Raw genomic sequence first — 14,215 nt, 5'->3', positions numbered from 1 at the left:
ACTTATTTTAAAACAACAATCTGAACATATTATCTTAATTTATAATGACAAACGTAGAGAACTCCATTGTTCCACTGAACTCACTTGAGGATAACAACAAATGATCACCAGGCTGTGATGCTGCACCTCTCCAAGTCAATGGTGCCCCAGAACCAGCAATGAGGCCACCTGCAACTGTATATCCAACCATTGAGTATCCAACTCCTGCAGCCCCTTCTACCTCCGTTATATACCTAGGTCCAGAATCACTGCCAGAGCCTATTTACCTTTGAAATGTACATTGTGGGTGTCAGGGGCATGTCAGGGCTTACAAAGTGCTGTTTTATTAACTACGAGTATAGGCCCATCATGTATATTTGTTCTAATAAATAAGCTAACACAACTGTTTGTTTTTTGTTGATACTAGAGCTTCAACTCAGGGCCTGGAAGCTGCCTCGGCTTTTTGGCTAAAGACTGGCACTCTACTACTAGAGCCACAGCTTCACTTTTGGCTTTTTGCTGGTTAACTAGAGGTAAGAGTTTAACAGACTTTCCAGCCTGTGCTGACTTCAAACCTTGATCCTCACATCTCAGGTTCTAGAGGAGCTCTGATTACAGGGGTGAGCCACTGATGCCCAGCAACCTTCCAACTGTTAACTCTTAGTGTGTATGCTAGACAGCTTACTACTTAGTATGCATTCATTTATCTATTCATCCTTTCTCATTTAAACTATATACTGTCACTATACCCTTGTTATAGATGAGAAAACCAAGACAAAAGAAGACTAAGAAAGTTACCTGGGTTCCCACAGCCTACAAATGGCAGACCCAGATGTGAACCCAAGCAGTCTGACTGTAGAGTCCGAACACTCAATCACAGTATCACAGTGACCTGTCCCAGGTAAGGGATTCCCTAACCAAGGTGTATACTATGCATGGAACACAGTTTGGAGCTTAAGAAATACTGTCAGTTACAGATACTTTAGAAAGTCATGTTTCTCTGAATGATAGTCATCAGGAACATTCTGTTACATTGGACATGCTGACATTTTGGGGGTGGAAAAATAAGTGGAGGGAAAAAGACTTTGAGAACAATACCATAACCAGTACACCACCCCCTCACTAAGTACTCAGATCCAAACTCTGACAGTCCCATCAACAAAGCTGTCTGCCAGCAGGCCTTGCTGCAAGAGAAAAGGAAAGAATGGAAGAGAGTTGCTATCACTTATTCCAACTCCTTACATATAAAATGAAATCTATAAACATTGGGGGGAATGGCACAGCATTAGTAGGTAGCATGTAAAGTTTTTCCACAAAACATACTTGAAAATGCAATTCAACCAACTTAGTTGATATTCTAGAAAAATGTAGGCTAAATCAACTGTACATGTTGAAAAGGACCTTCACAAGGTTCTTCTCAATTTATATGAAATATCAATGACAGAGGAGAAGATGAGATGACTGCATTTTCTGTATTTTATTTGTATGAGGATGTTTGAGTTTTGTGGGGAGTTTTTGTATTTTCTTAGCCATATTGCTGCTCCACCATCATACACACACACACACACACACACACACACACACAAAACATTGCTCAGTTTTCAAAAGAGCAGGCTCAATTACATGTCTAGTAAAATATCTTAGCAACAATGTCAATATTGTCTCATTGCAGAGAACCACATTAACATTCCACTCTAATCGTGATTTCTCAAAAACAAAATGGAATGAAAGTTATTTACTTCATTCTCTATGAGTATCTCTCTGGGAAAAAAATGTACTACTAACATCATGTAAATTAAGCATCAAAATAATATTCACTAGCTATTACTTCTGACTTGGAACTTTAAGTATGTGAATAAGCAAATGGTGACAAGGAATCAACATAAACACAAGTACCAAATAAAATACACTGAAAAATTACTTTGATCAAATCCTGTCTCTTGTTGCTTCTGTAAATAGAATCCTTTCACTTATCTGTATATCTGTATTTCAAGTTCACTTTATAAGATTGCCAAAAGCAGGGTTTATTAGGTAATAAGGGGTCTGATTCTTCTAAGAATTTTTAGTTATAAATGTGGCTGGCTGGCTGGGAGTGTCCCTACAGTGACCTAGGAAATAAAGAGTATACTAGCAGCTCCCAAATTTAAACATCCAAAATCATTTCTCAAGGCACTGTAATCCCACCTACTAGAGAGAGGGTGATAGGAGGATGAGTTTGAGGCAAGCCTAGGCCATTAGTAAGATCATGTCTCAAAAAAAAATGAAGTTGGAGGCATGCCTCAGTTGGTGGAGCACTAGCCAATGAGTGAATGTGTTAGGTACTGAGTTCAAGTCCTAGCCTTAGACCAAAAATAAAATGAAATGAAATGAAATAAAAGCCAGTGGGGGCTGGGAAGTTGGCTCAGTGGTAGAGCGCTTGCCTTGCATGCCTGAGGCCCTGAGTTCGATTCCTCAGCACCACATAAGCAAAAAGAAAAAAGCCGGAAGTGGTGCTGTGGCTCAAGTGGCAGAGCGCTAGCCTTGAGCTGAAGAGCTGAGGGACAGCACCCAGGCTCAGAGTTCAGGCCCCACGACCGGACCCAAAAAAAAAAAAAAAAAAAAAAAGAAATAAAAGCCAGTGGTACAGCCCATACCTAGGAAGTACCAATCCCTGGATTCAATTTCCAGCCTGTATACATACACATACATATATACACATGTGGTATGCATGTAAATGTATAGATACGTACGTGTGTATACATACACATATGTGTATACATATATAATTTCTATTATTCCAAAATATTATAGATGCTTTAAGCAACACTTGTGGTGAGTGATTTAGGCCTGGTGAGAATTTCAGTCATCTGGTACCTAGGTGAACTGGCCAGATTTAGAAATTAATGCACCAAACAATTACACTATGGCCTCATCTTGTAAAGCTGAAGCAATTGCTGAATTATATGTGCCACAGCACCTCCGAATGCACAAAATCTTTGCAGACACACAGGTTGCTGGCTCCAGATCCTGGCATCCAGGCCTCACATCCCTGCACTCTTCTAACTTCTAGCAAACACATGCCCTGTGGACTGTTTACAACAACCATTCACACAGCACTCTGCTAAGGACAAGACTAGTTAGCAGCTCCTTTCTCCATCTGCACCAGATGGAATAGCAAGGGTCCAGTCTGCCACACAGACTAGTGAGCTAAGGAAACAAAACATCCAAGATGTTCCATACACTGAAGTCTAAGGAAAGAGTGTCAATGGCAGAAATTACCATAAATTATAATAATTTCAGTATTTATAAAATGCTTACTATAGTCAAGGCACGGTTACAAGCACTTTTTTTGGGGGGGGGGGGTCTGGTCATGGGGCCTAAACTCTGGGCCTGGGCGCTGTCCCTCAGCTCTTCAGCTCAAGGCTAGCACTCTACCACTTAAGCCACAGCGCCACTTCCGGCTTTTTTCTTATGTGGTGCTGAGGAATTGAACTCAGGGCCTCATACATGCAAGGCAAGCACTCTTCCACTGAGCCACCTTCCCAGCCCCACAAGCACTTTGATTTATTTAATCTTCACAAGAGCCACTGAGAGAGAGAGAGAGAGAGAGAGACAGAGAGAGACAGAGAGACAGAGACACAGACACAGACACAGAGAGAGAAACAGAGAGAGAGAGAGAGAGAGAGAGAGAGAGAGAGAGAGACTATCATCTTTCTGTATCAGCAGGGCACTGGTTCCAACCGCACACCCCCAACCCCTGGTGAGTACCAAAATCTGATGATATTGAAATCCCTTAACTAAATGGCATAGTACTTGCACATAACGTATGCGTATTTTATAGATTTTAAATCACCCCTGAATTATAACTCCTGATATAAAAAGTTATGTTGTATTGCTACCCACATTTTTACCCTCATGTTGAGATTTAGAAAACAACCCATTTTCTTTGACTCGTAATTGCAAATGAGACAGAGTTACCTTTATTTTATAGGCAAGAAACCAGGATTCAGAAAAATAAATTGTTCCCAGAGAACTAGTAGGCACATTCAAACTGAATCTCTTAACCTGTATTTTTTAAAGCCAACTAGAAATACTCTTAACTCATTTTTAAGAAGCTTCATCCATAGCTATAAAGGGATCTAAGGTACTCTATGGGAAGTCCAACAACCATGGCTGCAGGGGAACAAACCATTCCTAGACTGTCTCACTTTCAGAATCTTGGGACTAAGAATATAGCTCTAAAAGGTTTAATCTGATTAGCAGCAAACTCACACAATAAGCATGGAAACAGAGGACCGACCTCCTTAAGAATGTGGTGTGGAAGCTCTCATTTTCAACACTAAAGTTAGACAAAATTCTTTTGCTTAATCTCCAAAATAAAGGATGACATACATGAGTCATTTTAGGTTTTACAATTCAGAATTAAACAGGAAGCATGTTTGTTTTCCTTAAAACTGCAGATATGTAAGCTATCACTGGTTAGCTACCTACCAAAATATTGCAACAGCCACTGTATTCAACAACAATTTTTAAAAAAGGAAAAAAAAAACCAACAACAAGCAAATGAGCAAACAAAGAACCTATGCACTCAGGATGCCTAAAGGTCACTGGTCAGGGGCCTAATTCCATTTTGTCCCTCTGCCTGCACTGTTACATCTGAACTTTTCATGAGTCTCTCCCTGAAGTCACCTCGGTCTCAAGGAAGAAGAAGACTGATGCATGGGTGCCTTGTGACAAGAACGGAAATTCGCTTTTCTTTTGGGGACCAGACCCTAACTGAAATGACAATGATCAAGTTGGTCATATCTGTCTGGGAAGTTCATTATACAATCTCTCATTCCTTGCTCCAATTCTTCCTCTACTTAAATCGTGTATCAGTACACAGAAAGAGATCTTGGGGTCACTAACCCCATGTCTTCCCAAAGTATCCACATTCTGATTAAATCACCAGTGGCCCACACCTGTAATCCCAGCTATACAGAAGAAGGCTGAGATCGGAGGATCCAGGTTCAAAACTAGCCTGGGAAGGTAAGGCCATGAGATTCTTATCTCCAATTAACCACAAAAAAGCCGGAAGTGGAGTTGTGGTTCAAATGATAGAGTACTAGCCTTGAGCACAAAAGTGTAGAGACAGTGCCTAGGCCCTGAGTTTAAGTCCCTGGAGCAGAGAAAAATCACAAAGAAGAAAGAATCAGTGGCTCACACGGAAGTCCAAATATGGAGTTTTTATGGGAATTATGTTATGTTATCGGAATTATGTTATGGATGATAACAGTCGTATATAACAAGTCTTTTCTTTTTTTAAAATAAAACACCTTCAGGCAAGGAAAAACTTGGAACATGAAATTAGATTTTACTTTTTTATTAAAAAAGTCTCTGAATATCTAATTTAGAATTTCCCTATTGCAGATTAAGCTTCTAGCTCATTCACACATATACATACATACAGAAAGGTATATGGGGGGGGCAAGTTATATATTGTTGTTTAGTTTTGTGACATCTTGGAGGGTGATTCAAATAGGCATGGGTCTGGCGAGAGGTGTTACTGGCCCTAAGGAGTGGATGGTACGGAGTGACTGACTTCTTCCTCCTAGTCCAGAGCTTTCTCCAAATAACTCTGTCAGAATAAACCAGAAGTGCAACATGAAACTATCATGGCTCATATGGATAGGTGTATGACATAAATGCCACATATTTATTCTCTTCTTTCTCTAACAAATCTTTCACTCTTTCTATTTCCTTAGACCATAGGGAAAAGCTACGAAGAGGGTGGAGTGGGGCAGGGGCCTTCAAAAAATAAAGATTTTTACTCGTGAGGAATGGGTTGGGTAAAATTTTACAAATCTATTCTCAAAATTACTTTGGCAAATTGTGAAATGCTGTTAACAATGAGAAATGATTTCAGTTAAATTTCTCAAAGAAGGATAAAATGCAAGCACTTGATACAATAAAAGGTTAAAAATCATTTCTAAAGTATAAATTGCCATACAGCAACTGACTCAGAGCTTGTTTGGTTTTGTTCTGGGGAAAAGAATAAAGATGAGACATGCACTTTTAGAACCCAAAGTAGATGATAGACTTAGTACTTGAGAATCTGAAATCATAGAAAGAAACCACTAAAACACCACTCTGCCTGAGATCCATCCTGCCTTCTTCAACTCCCAGGGAAGAAACAACAAATTTTCAGAGTTTCTATGTAAGCTAGGAATTGTGATGTATACTTTTAAACCTAGCACTAGAAAGACTGAGATAGGAAGACCAAAAGTTAGGCTACCTAATGATGTTTTTGTTGTTTTGTTATTTGATTTTGATTTTGTTTTGTTTTCTTTATTTCTGAAATAAAGTCTATAGTTCTATGTTGCCCAGGTTAGACTCAAGCTCGTGATCCTCTGGCCTCACTCTCTGGAGTGCCATGATTACAGGTCTAAACTACAAGAGGACTACACAACAACTTCTAGGACAATCTAGACTCAATAGCAAGACCCTGGCTCAGGTACCCTGCATTTTGTATATACAATTTTCTAATTTGGGGAGGGGAAGGGAAATAACAAAATGCTGAAATAAGGATATAGGCTGCCCCATTGTAATAATGAGATGTACAAGACACTATGTTGAAAACAAACTTTACAATTTCGGAGTGGGGGGAGGAAAGAGTTAGGGAAGTGGGGAGGGAAGGGATAGTAGGAGAAAAACAAAGGAGGGGATAACAACGTTCAATAGGAAATATATTCATTACCTTACTCATGTAACTGTAACCCCTCTGTACAGTATCTTTACAATAAAACATTAATTTTATTTAATTTAAAAAAGAATATTACTGCAAAAAAGACTGAAACAGTCTGAAAAATAATATTGTTAAGCTATCACACAGTACTGAATATCTAGCAAAAGTCAAATTGTCAAGTTAGAAACTTCTGCAGACAGGTTCTCTTATTTAACCCTGACAATCTTGTAAGGTTAACTTTTTAACATTAAGAAATTTATCCAAGTTCAAGTTAACTGAGAGGTGATCAAGCTGAGATCTGAATTTGTGTCTTGTTTGTGGTTTTGGGAGGTTTTTGTCCGTCATGGGACTTGAACTCTGGGCTTAGGTGGTGTCCCTGAGCTCTTCAGCTCAAGGCAAGTGCTCTACCACTTTCGCCACAGTGCCACCTCTGGTTTTCTGGTGGTAAACTGGAGCTAAGAGGCTCACAGCTTTTCTGACAGGGCTGGCTTTAAACCATGATCCTCAGCTCTCAGACGCCTGAGTATCATCTAGAATTATAGGCATAGGCCACCGGTGCTAGGCTTGTGTCTTGTAATTCTAAAGGATATGTTTTTTTTTCCCCTAGACTGTGCAAAATGAACATAGGAAAAACTGATGAAGGAATCTATCAAATCAGAAAGAACAGTATTCCACTCTTACAGAAAAACAGCTTGGTTGTGTTCTATGTTTAAATCATGTTCTAATATTCTGCAGAATCTACTTACCCTGGTAAAGAGAACTATATTACCTTTATAATGAATTATTTCTGCTATTTTTGGGTTGGGAAACATTTTTGGAGTCTGTTAGCAAGAAGATACCAAATACCCATAGCTCAGCAAGACAGTCACTGCACTAAATTCCTAAATAATAGCCCACAACCACAGAAAATGGGCAATGCAATGCAGAATAATCAAAAGCAGCCTCATATTTTCTGAATAAAACAAAGCATCATTTGTATTGAGACATTTTTAGGAGGTACCACTGGAAACCAGATTGCAGCCTGGAACAGCTTAAAATACCAAGTTTAACAATCACATCAATGGCTTTTAAACTTTAGAGGCAAACAGCTTCCTTTACTTCAAATTCAAAGTGAAGAATTAGATGCAAAGCTAACAGATTAGTTCAGTGCACTGAGAGGCTTAGAGACTAACCAGTGCCTTAATTCATACCATTGCAAGAGTAGTTTAGTTAGCCAACCACCTGGGTTTTAATGATGGCAAGGTGAAGACCAAATGTTTTTCATAAATTGTTTGAAACTAAAGCTCCCATTCTTTTTTAAAAAAGAAAAAAGAACACAAATAATTAAGCAGTAAGAAAAACAACAGACTAGTAAATAATATTTTGGCACATTAAGAAATGGTTCTTTTGCATTTTGAGATGGTACCGTAATGAACAGCTCACCAATTTCTGCCTTTTGCCTAACCTTATACCTACTGCTACATAGAGATTGAACAACCAAGAGAGCTGGATAGGACATGACATTTATGGGGTTCAAGACTGGCAAGAGAGCAGGAAAAGGGACGGACACACATACAGACAGATGAATGGAGACAGACAAACAGACACACAGACAGACACACAGACAGACACACAGACAGACACACAGACAGACACACACACACACACACACACACACACACACACACACACACACACACACACACACACACACACACACACACACACACACACACACACACACACACACACACACACACACAGCACCAAAGGCCTTTCCTGGCTAATACTTTCATGGGGAGATAAAAATCTCCAGGGTTTATAGAAAAAACAGTATCTACTGTGAACTTTTATTACTTCATAAACAGTAGATAAAAATAACATTTCATTTCTTAAAGATAAGATGATAAAAAATCAAATAACTAGTGGAGCCATTTACTTGCTATATGGAAGTAATAGCTGTTATTATGAACTATACAATATCTGTTCTTTGTTAGTTTTTGAAGGAGAAGAACCTGACCAGCGTATATAACTAAAAATCCTCATGGAGTGAGTGTGCATATGTTTATGGGAGGCAAAAGTCTATCTTGCCCTGTAGAAGCTAAGAAATCCATATATGTACTCTTACAGTTAGAATTCAGGCATGTGAATCACTCACAAGCTCCATGTTTTCTTTCCTTTTCTTTCTTTTTTTTTTTTACTATTGCAATGAGCAACAAACTCTACTGGATTGGCTATATACATGGGTAACTTTCAGGCACTTTGACCTGTTGATACTGATGTTGACTTATTATCCAGCTACCTACGCATGTACAATTACATGGGCAAGGTAATGAGTGCATTTCTTAGCAAGCATTGTTGCCTCCTCCTTTGTTTCCCCTTCCCATCCCTTCCCATCTCCTTCTCCCATGGTCCCCTCCCCCTGCCAAAGTTGTAAAGTTCATTTTTCGACATAACGACTTGTACATCTCATTGTTGCAATGGGTCCATCTGTATCCCTATTTAAACATTTGTTTTTTCCTTCCCCTCCACAAAAAGCTCCATATTTTCTTTTTTTTTTTTTTTTTTTTTGCTGTTTTTAAGTATCTTCTACATGAATTTCTGTATCCATTTTTATATTGTGTTAGGAGAAAAATAAGATTCTTTTTTTTTTGGGGGGGGGGGTCCAGTCATCAGACCTGGGCGCTGTCCCTCAGCTCTTCAGCTCAAGGCTAGTCCTCTGCCTCTTGAGCCACAACGCCACTTCCGGCTTTTTTCTTTTTTGCTTATGTGGTGCTGAGGAATCAAACCCAGGGCCTCAAGCATGCAAGACAAGCGCTCTACCACTGTGCCATCTTCTTAGCCCAACAAGATTCTTAAAGTGAAAAATAATCTATATATTACAATATCATTAATATTTGTCCAAACCCATGGGACATATAACTGGAAGAATAAACTAATGTAAACATAGTTTATTTATTTTATAAATATATATTTATATTTTTATTTTATGTCATCTTTTAGTGATTATGTGTCAATGTAACTTCTATCAATTATATCAAATGTACTATTCTAGTAGGGTTGTTGATAATGGGGGTACTATGTGTGTAGGGGTAAATCTCTATACTACACTGAACTTTCATGCTTTTTAAAAAAATTCCAGCAGGGCACTAGTGCTCATGCCTGCAGGATCCTGGTTTGAAGCCAACTGAGGCAGAAAAGTCCCCATGAGACTCTTACCTCCAATTAAACACTCAAAAACCAGAAGTGATGCTGTAGCTCAAGTGGTAGAACATTAGCCTTGAACATAAAGAGGTTCAAGGACAGGGCCCAGGCCCTGAGTTCAAGCTCCACAACTGACCAAAAAAAAAGAATCCTTAAAAACAAAAAGGTTGGTGGTTAGAGCTGTGGTAGATCACTTGCCTAGCATGTGCCAGGCTCTAGTTTTAATCCCCAGCACCAACAAACAGTCACAAAGTAAGATTTCATTAAGGATTAGGATAAAAATAATAAATCTGTCCATTTAGGAATATGTTTTATTTAAGTTATTCAGGTCTTCCTTTAAGATCCCTTCAATAAAGTTATGCCATTTTCTTCAATATAAAATTTGTTCACCTCTTATCTCAGGTCCTTGGTGCTATTACAAGTTGGGACTTCCTTTCTATTGATTTCTGAATAGTGTTGCTATACAGAAGAGATGCTGGCTTCCTAGGTTGCTCTTTCATCAACTCTAAATCTATCAGACACCCCTATCCTTAGAGTTGAATAATTATTTAATTTTTAATTAAGAAAGGATATTTTGTTGTTGCTGATGTTGGAGGGGTGTGTGTGTGTGTGTGTGTGTGTGTGTGTGTGTGCACGCACACACATGCACATATGCATACACACGTGTACACATGTCACCCCCAGTACTAGGGCTTGAACTCAGGGCCTACACATTTTCCTTTAGCCTTTTCTACACAAGGCTAAGCATTCTACCAGTTGAGCCACAGTTCTACTTCAGGCTTTTGGGTGCTTGATTGGAAATCAGAGTCTCAAGAACTTTCCTGTCTGACCTGGCTTCAAACCTCAGTCCTTATACTTGAGCCTCCTGAGTAGCTAGGATTATAGGCATGACCAATCTACTGGTTTCCACATATTTAAATTAGTTTAATAAGAGTAACATGAAAGTTTTCTAATAGAAAAAGTCAGTTAAAATAGAGAAACACATGGTAGAAGATGTACACCTTTTGGGAGAGCTTTGACATAAAGGTAGCACCTCCCGTGTTTGTTTTAGGCCAAGGCCACTGCATAAGAAAAGGGGAGAAAAGGAAAGTAGATGCCTTTGTCTGATTCTCTCCCTATCTTGGTTTAACTCCCACAGGGCTTGGGTGGACATGTTTCCCCCTAATTTATTTTTAAGTTTTGAATACTGCATCCTCCAACATGTTTCCATAGCCTCTATAGCTTCCAAAAAAAAGAGAAAAAAAAACTTCTGCCAGATCTACATACATTTCCAAAGGAAAAAGGTGTAATCATGAAAAGAAAAAGGAGGAGGAGAAAAATTTTGCTGTTTTCAGAGTTTACTCAAGAGATTTCAATAGTTTAAATCTTACTGCCTATCTATTTCAAATATTACTATATGTCATCTTGAATTTCAATACCTGCTAAAATTTTACCAAATAGTTTATAACAAATACATGTGACATTCTTTTAGGAACAGGAGTTAGGGGAAATAATTTTTCAATACCTCTGGAAAAGTATTTGATTTCTTTTGAAGAATACTAAATTTAACTCTGATTCTATTTTCTTAAATTCTCAAAATAAGCTCTACATAAGAGTCTAGTAAAATGTTTCCAGTGACAATCTAAAAAGAATATGCTCAGAGGCTCATTTTTTAAAAGTGATCATGGAATTTGAACTCAGGGCCCTTAAGACTATTAGGCAAGTTCACTACCACTTGAGACACGTCCCAACCCCTCTTTGCTGTAGTTATTTTTCCAAATAGGGTTTGATCTTTTTGCTGAGGGCCAGCTTGGATCAGGACCTTCCTCCTCCCATGAACCTCCTCATGTACCTTCCTCATCACATTGAACACATTGCACCCCCACACCAAACCCTTGAATTGACACTTTGTAGACAAATATTTCCTAAGTTTCTTTGATTATGAACTTAAGCACATAAAATTTTCTTTTGTCTTTGCAATGAACACTGGTTTTAATTGGAAACAGCAGAGTAAAAATTTTCCATGTTATAGGAGAAATTATTACCCAAAGTTCATAGCAGACTCAGTAGATAAGCAGGCTTTAATTTATAGAGAAACTTAGCTATGAATTACTTATATGAGACTTGGCACAGAACTTAACGTACACACAATCAAATTCCAAGTATTTTCCCCAATCATAATAGGATATAACTTCATCAAGATGTAAATTCTCTCTGCTTTGTTCCCAACCCCAAACAACTAGGCTTTAGTTAAGAATAGGCACATGAGAAATGTCCCCATTGCTTTTTCACGATAGTTCATGCTAGTGAAAAGGCCATAGTGTGGGAATTATGAAGACAGGATTCAGAGAAAGCAGTAGAGGCCCTTAAAAATCACAGAGATGGGGGCTGGGAAGGTGCCTTGCATGCATGAGGCCCTGGGTTCAATTCCTCAGCACCACATAAGCAGAAAAAGCCAAAGTGGCACTGTGGCTCAAGTGGTAGAGCACTAGCCTTGAGCTGAAGAGCTGAGGAACAACGCCCAAGCCCAGAGTTCTGGCCCCATGACTAGAAACAAAAAAATCACGGGACACCAAACCTAGTCACATGCTCTGAAACTGGAAAAGTTTCAAAACCAGACTGAAACTGTGTTCACTGTCTGGTCTGCCTGAAAGTTCAGGAGCTGAAGATCATTTATATTTTTATTTCCCATGAGCCTGGACTTGGTTAAAGAGAATGGTAGATCTGTTTTGAAAGACTGTCACTGCATAGGGAGTTTTGGCTTGAAGACCCTGGCTCTGAGCAAAAAACTCAATGGTTTTTTGGCCTCTCCAGCCTAATAAACAGTTTAGGCTCTAACTTTATGCTGAAAATTACAACAGCTTCTAAAGAAACAAATAACAAAGTTCCTAGAATTAGTGTCTGATGAGCCAAAACTGAAAAAAAAAATTAAAGAGCTTCCAGAAAACTAATGAGAAAGACATTTTGGCTTTGATGCAACAAAGGATGAATGTATCCTTGGAAAGAAATGATGTGAATGAAAATTTCTCCATAGTAACAATTCCAATTAATTATTTGAAGCTAAGGGTTCATTATCTAAGATTATGAGCTATATAGTCTCCTGTTCATATCGTTCAGATCAAGATTATTTTCTTCTTTGTATCTGCCTACCCAGTATTAATGAGAATCTCATAATGGAAACTTAATGGCAATCTTAAAGACTCTACTTTCAAGGTGAGTTTGCCATTTTGAAGACTTGGTTTAAGGACAATTAGTAATAAAAATTTTGTTTAGGTTCCAAATAACCAAAACATTTACATATCTACTTAAGTCTCTTATAAAAGTACGAGAACATATCAAAAGGAATTTCAGAAAATGGAAACAGGAGTTTTTTCCTTTATTGCTGTTTTTATTTTTGTCTTGTTTGTTCATTTGCCTGTCTTTGTAGGGGTAAGGGGGGCAGAGACATGGAGGGACAAAGGGTGAACAAATATAGCAGTGGTATGCACTAGTACTATGTTGAAAATGAGCTGTACAACTTGTGGGTGAGGAGGGATGGAAAAACTGGGAGAAAGCGAGGGAAGGAGTGACATTGTCCATAAAGAAATGTTCTTTTACCTGATTTATATAACATTAACCCTTCTGTGTGTCACCTTTAAAATTAAAAAAAAAACTCCAACTTCCAGAAAAGAAAGTATGAGAACAACAGATGAGAACAATATTCCTACCAAGAATTACAGGATTTTTAAAAAGGAAATTATAATTTGGTGATGGTTCAGTCATAAATGTACCTATGCATATTTTCACCAAAATTAAAACAAAGGATTATTTGACTAATGGTAATGCAAAACAAAAAAGGATCTACATTCCAGCAACAATGGCTAATTTGAGTTTATAGAGTGCAATGTATCATTTCAGCAGAGTTGATTCCTACTGGCAGATTCTTATCATGCAATACAAATAGACAACACATCGTTTTCCTAGCAAAGGAAACAGGAGTATAACACTGTGTGGTCACCAGAATAATCCTGGAAGAGGTTATCACATGGAGTGTAATGCTGTTGGGGTCCATGTGCACCAGAACACTACAGACAGGAATGAAACCAAACCAAATCAAGCAGCTCTCCTCATAATGAAAACTAGAAGTCTGGCATTAAGTAGGGCTGCACCTGTTAGGAGTAAAATTTGATACTCAAAAACATGAGAAGCAGTCAGTCAGCAGTTGGTCACACATATAAACTGCAACTGCATGTGAAACAAGGGAAAGGGCTTTCGAGAAATCAAATTCTTGAACACACCTGATATCCCTCCATGTCTTTAACTTTGCCTCTGGATCTGAATGACCTGTTAAAATTATGAACCTTCAAAGTCTTCTGGGGAAGGATTCTGTTC

General features: G+C 38.4%; 1 protein-coding gene across 5 annotated transcripts in view; it reads right to left on the bottom strand.

The window, feature by feature from the left end:
* Positions 1 to 14,215, bottom strand: part of Tanc1 (tetratricopeptide repeat, ankyrin repeat and coiled-coil containing 1) — a 229,185-nt gene that overhangs the window by 127,371 nt on the left and 87,599 nt on the right. The window lies entirely within an intron of this gene.

This window comes from Dipodomys spectabilis, unplaced genomic scaffold, assembly GCF_019054845.1.
Source record: "Dipodomys spectabilis isolate Male_0828 unplaced genomic scaffold, ASM1905484v1 ptg000081l, whole genome shotgun sequence".
NCBI classification, from domain to species: Eukaryota; Metazoa; Chordata; class Mammalia; order Rodentia; family Heteromyidae; genus Dipodomys; species Dipodomys spectabilis.
This window is presented reverse-complemented; position numbering and strand designations above follow the sequence as displayed.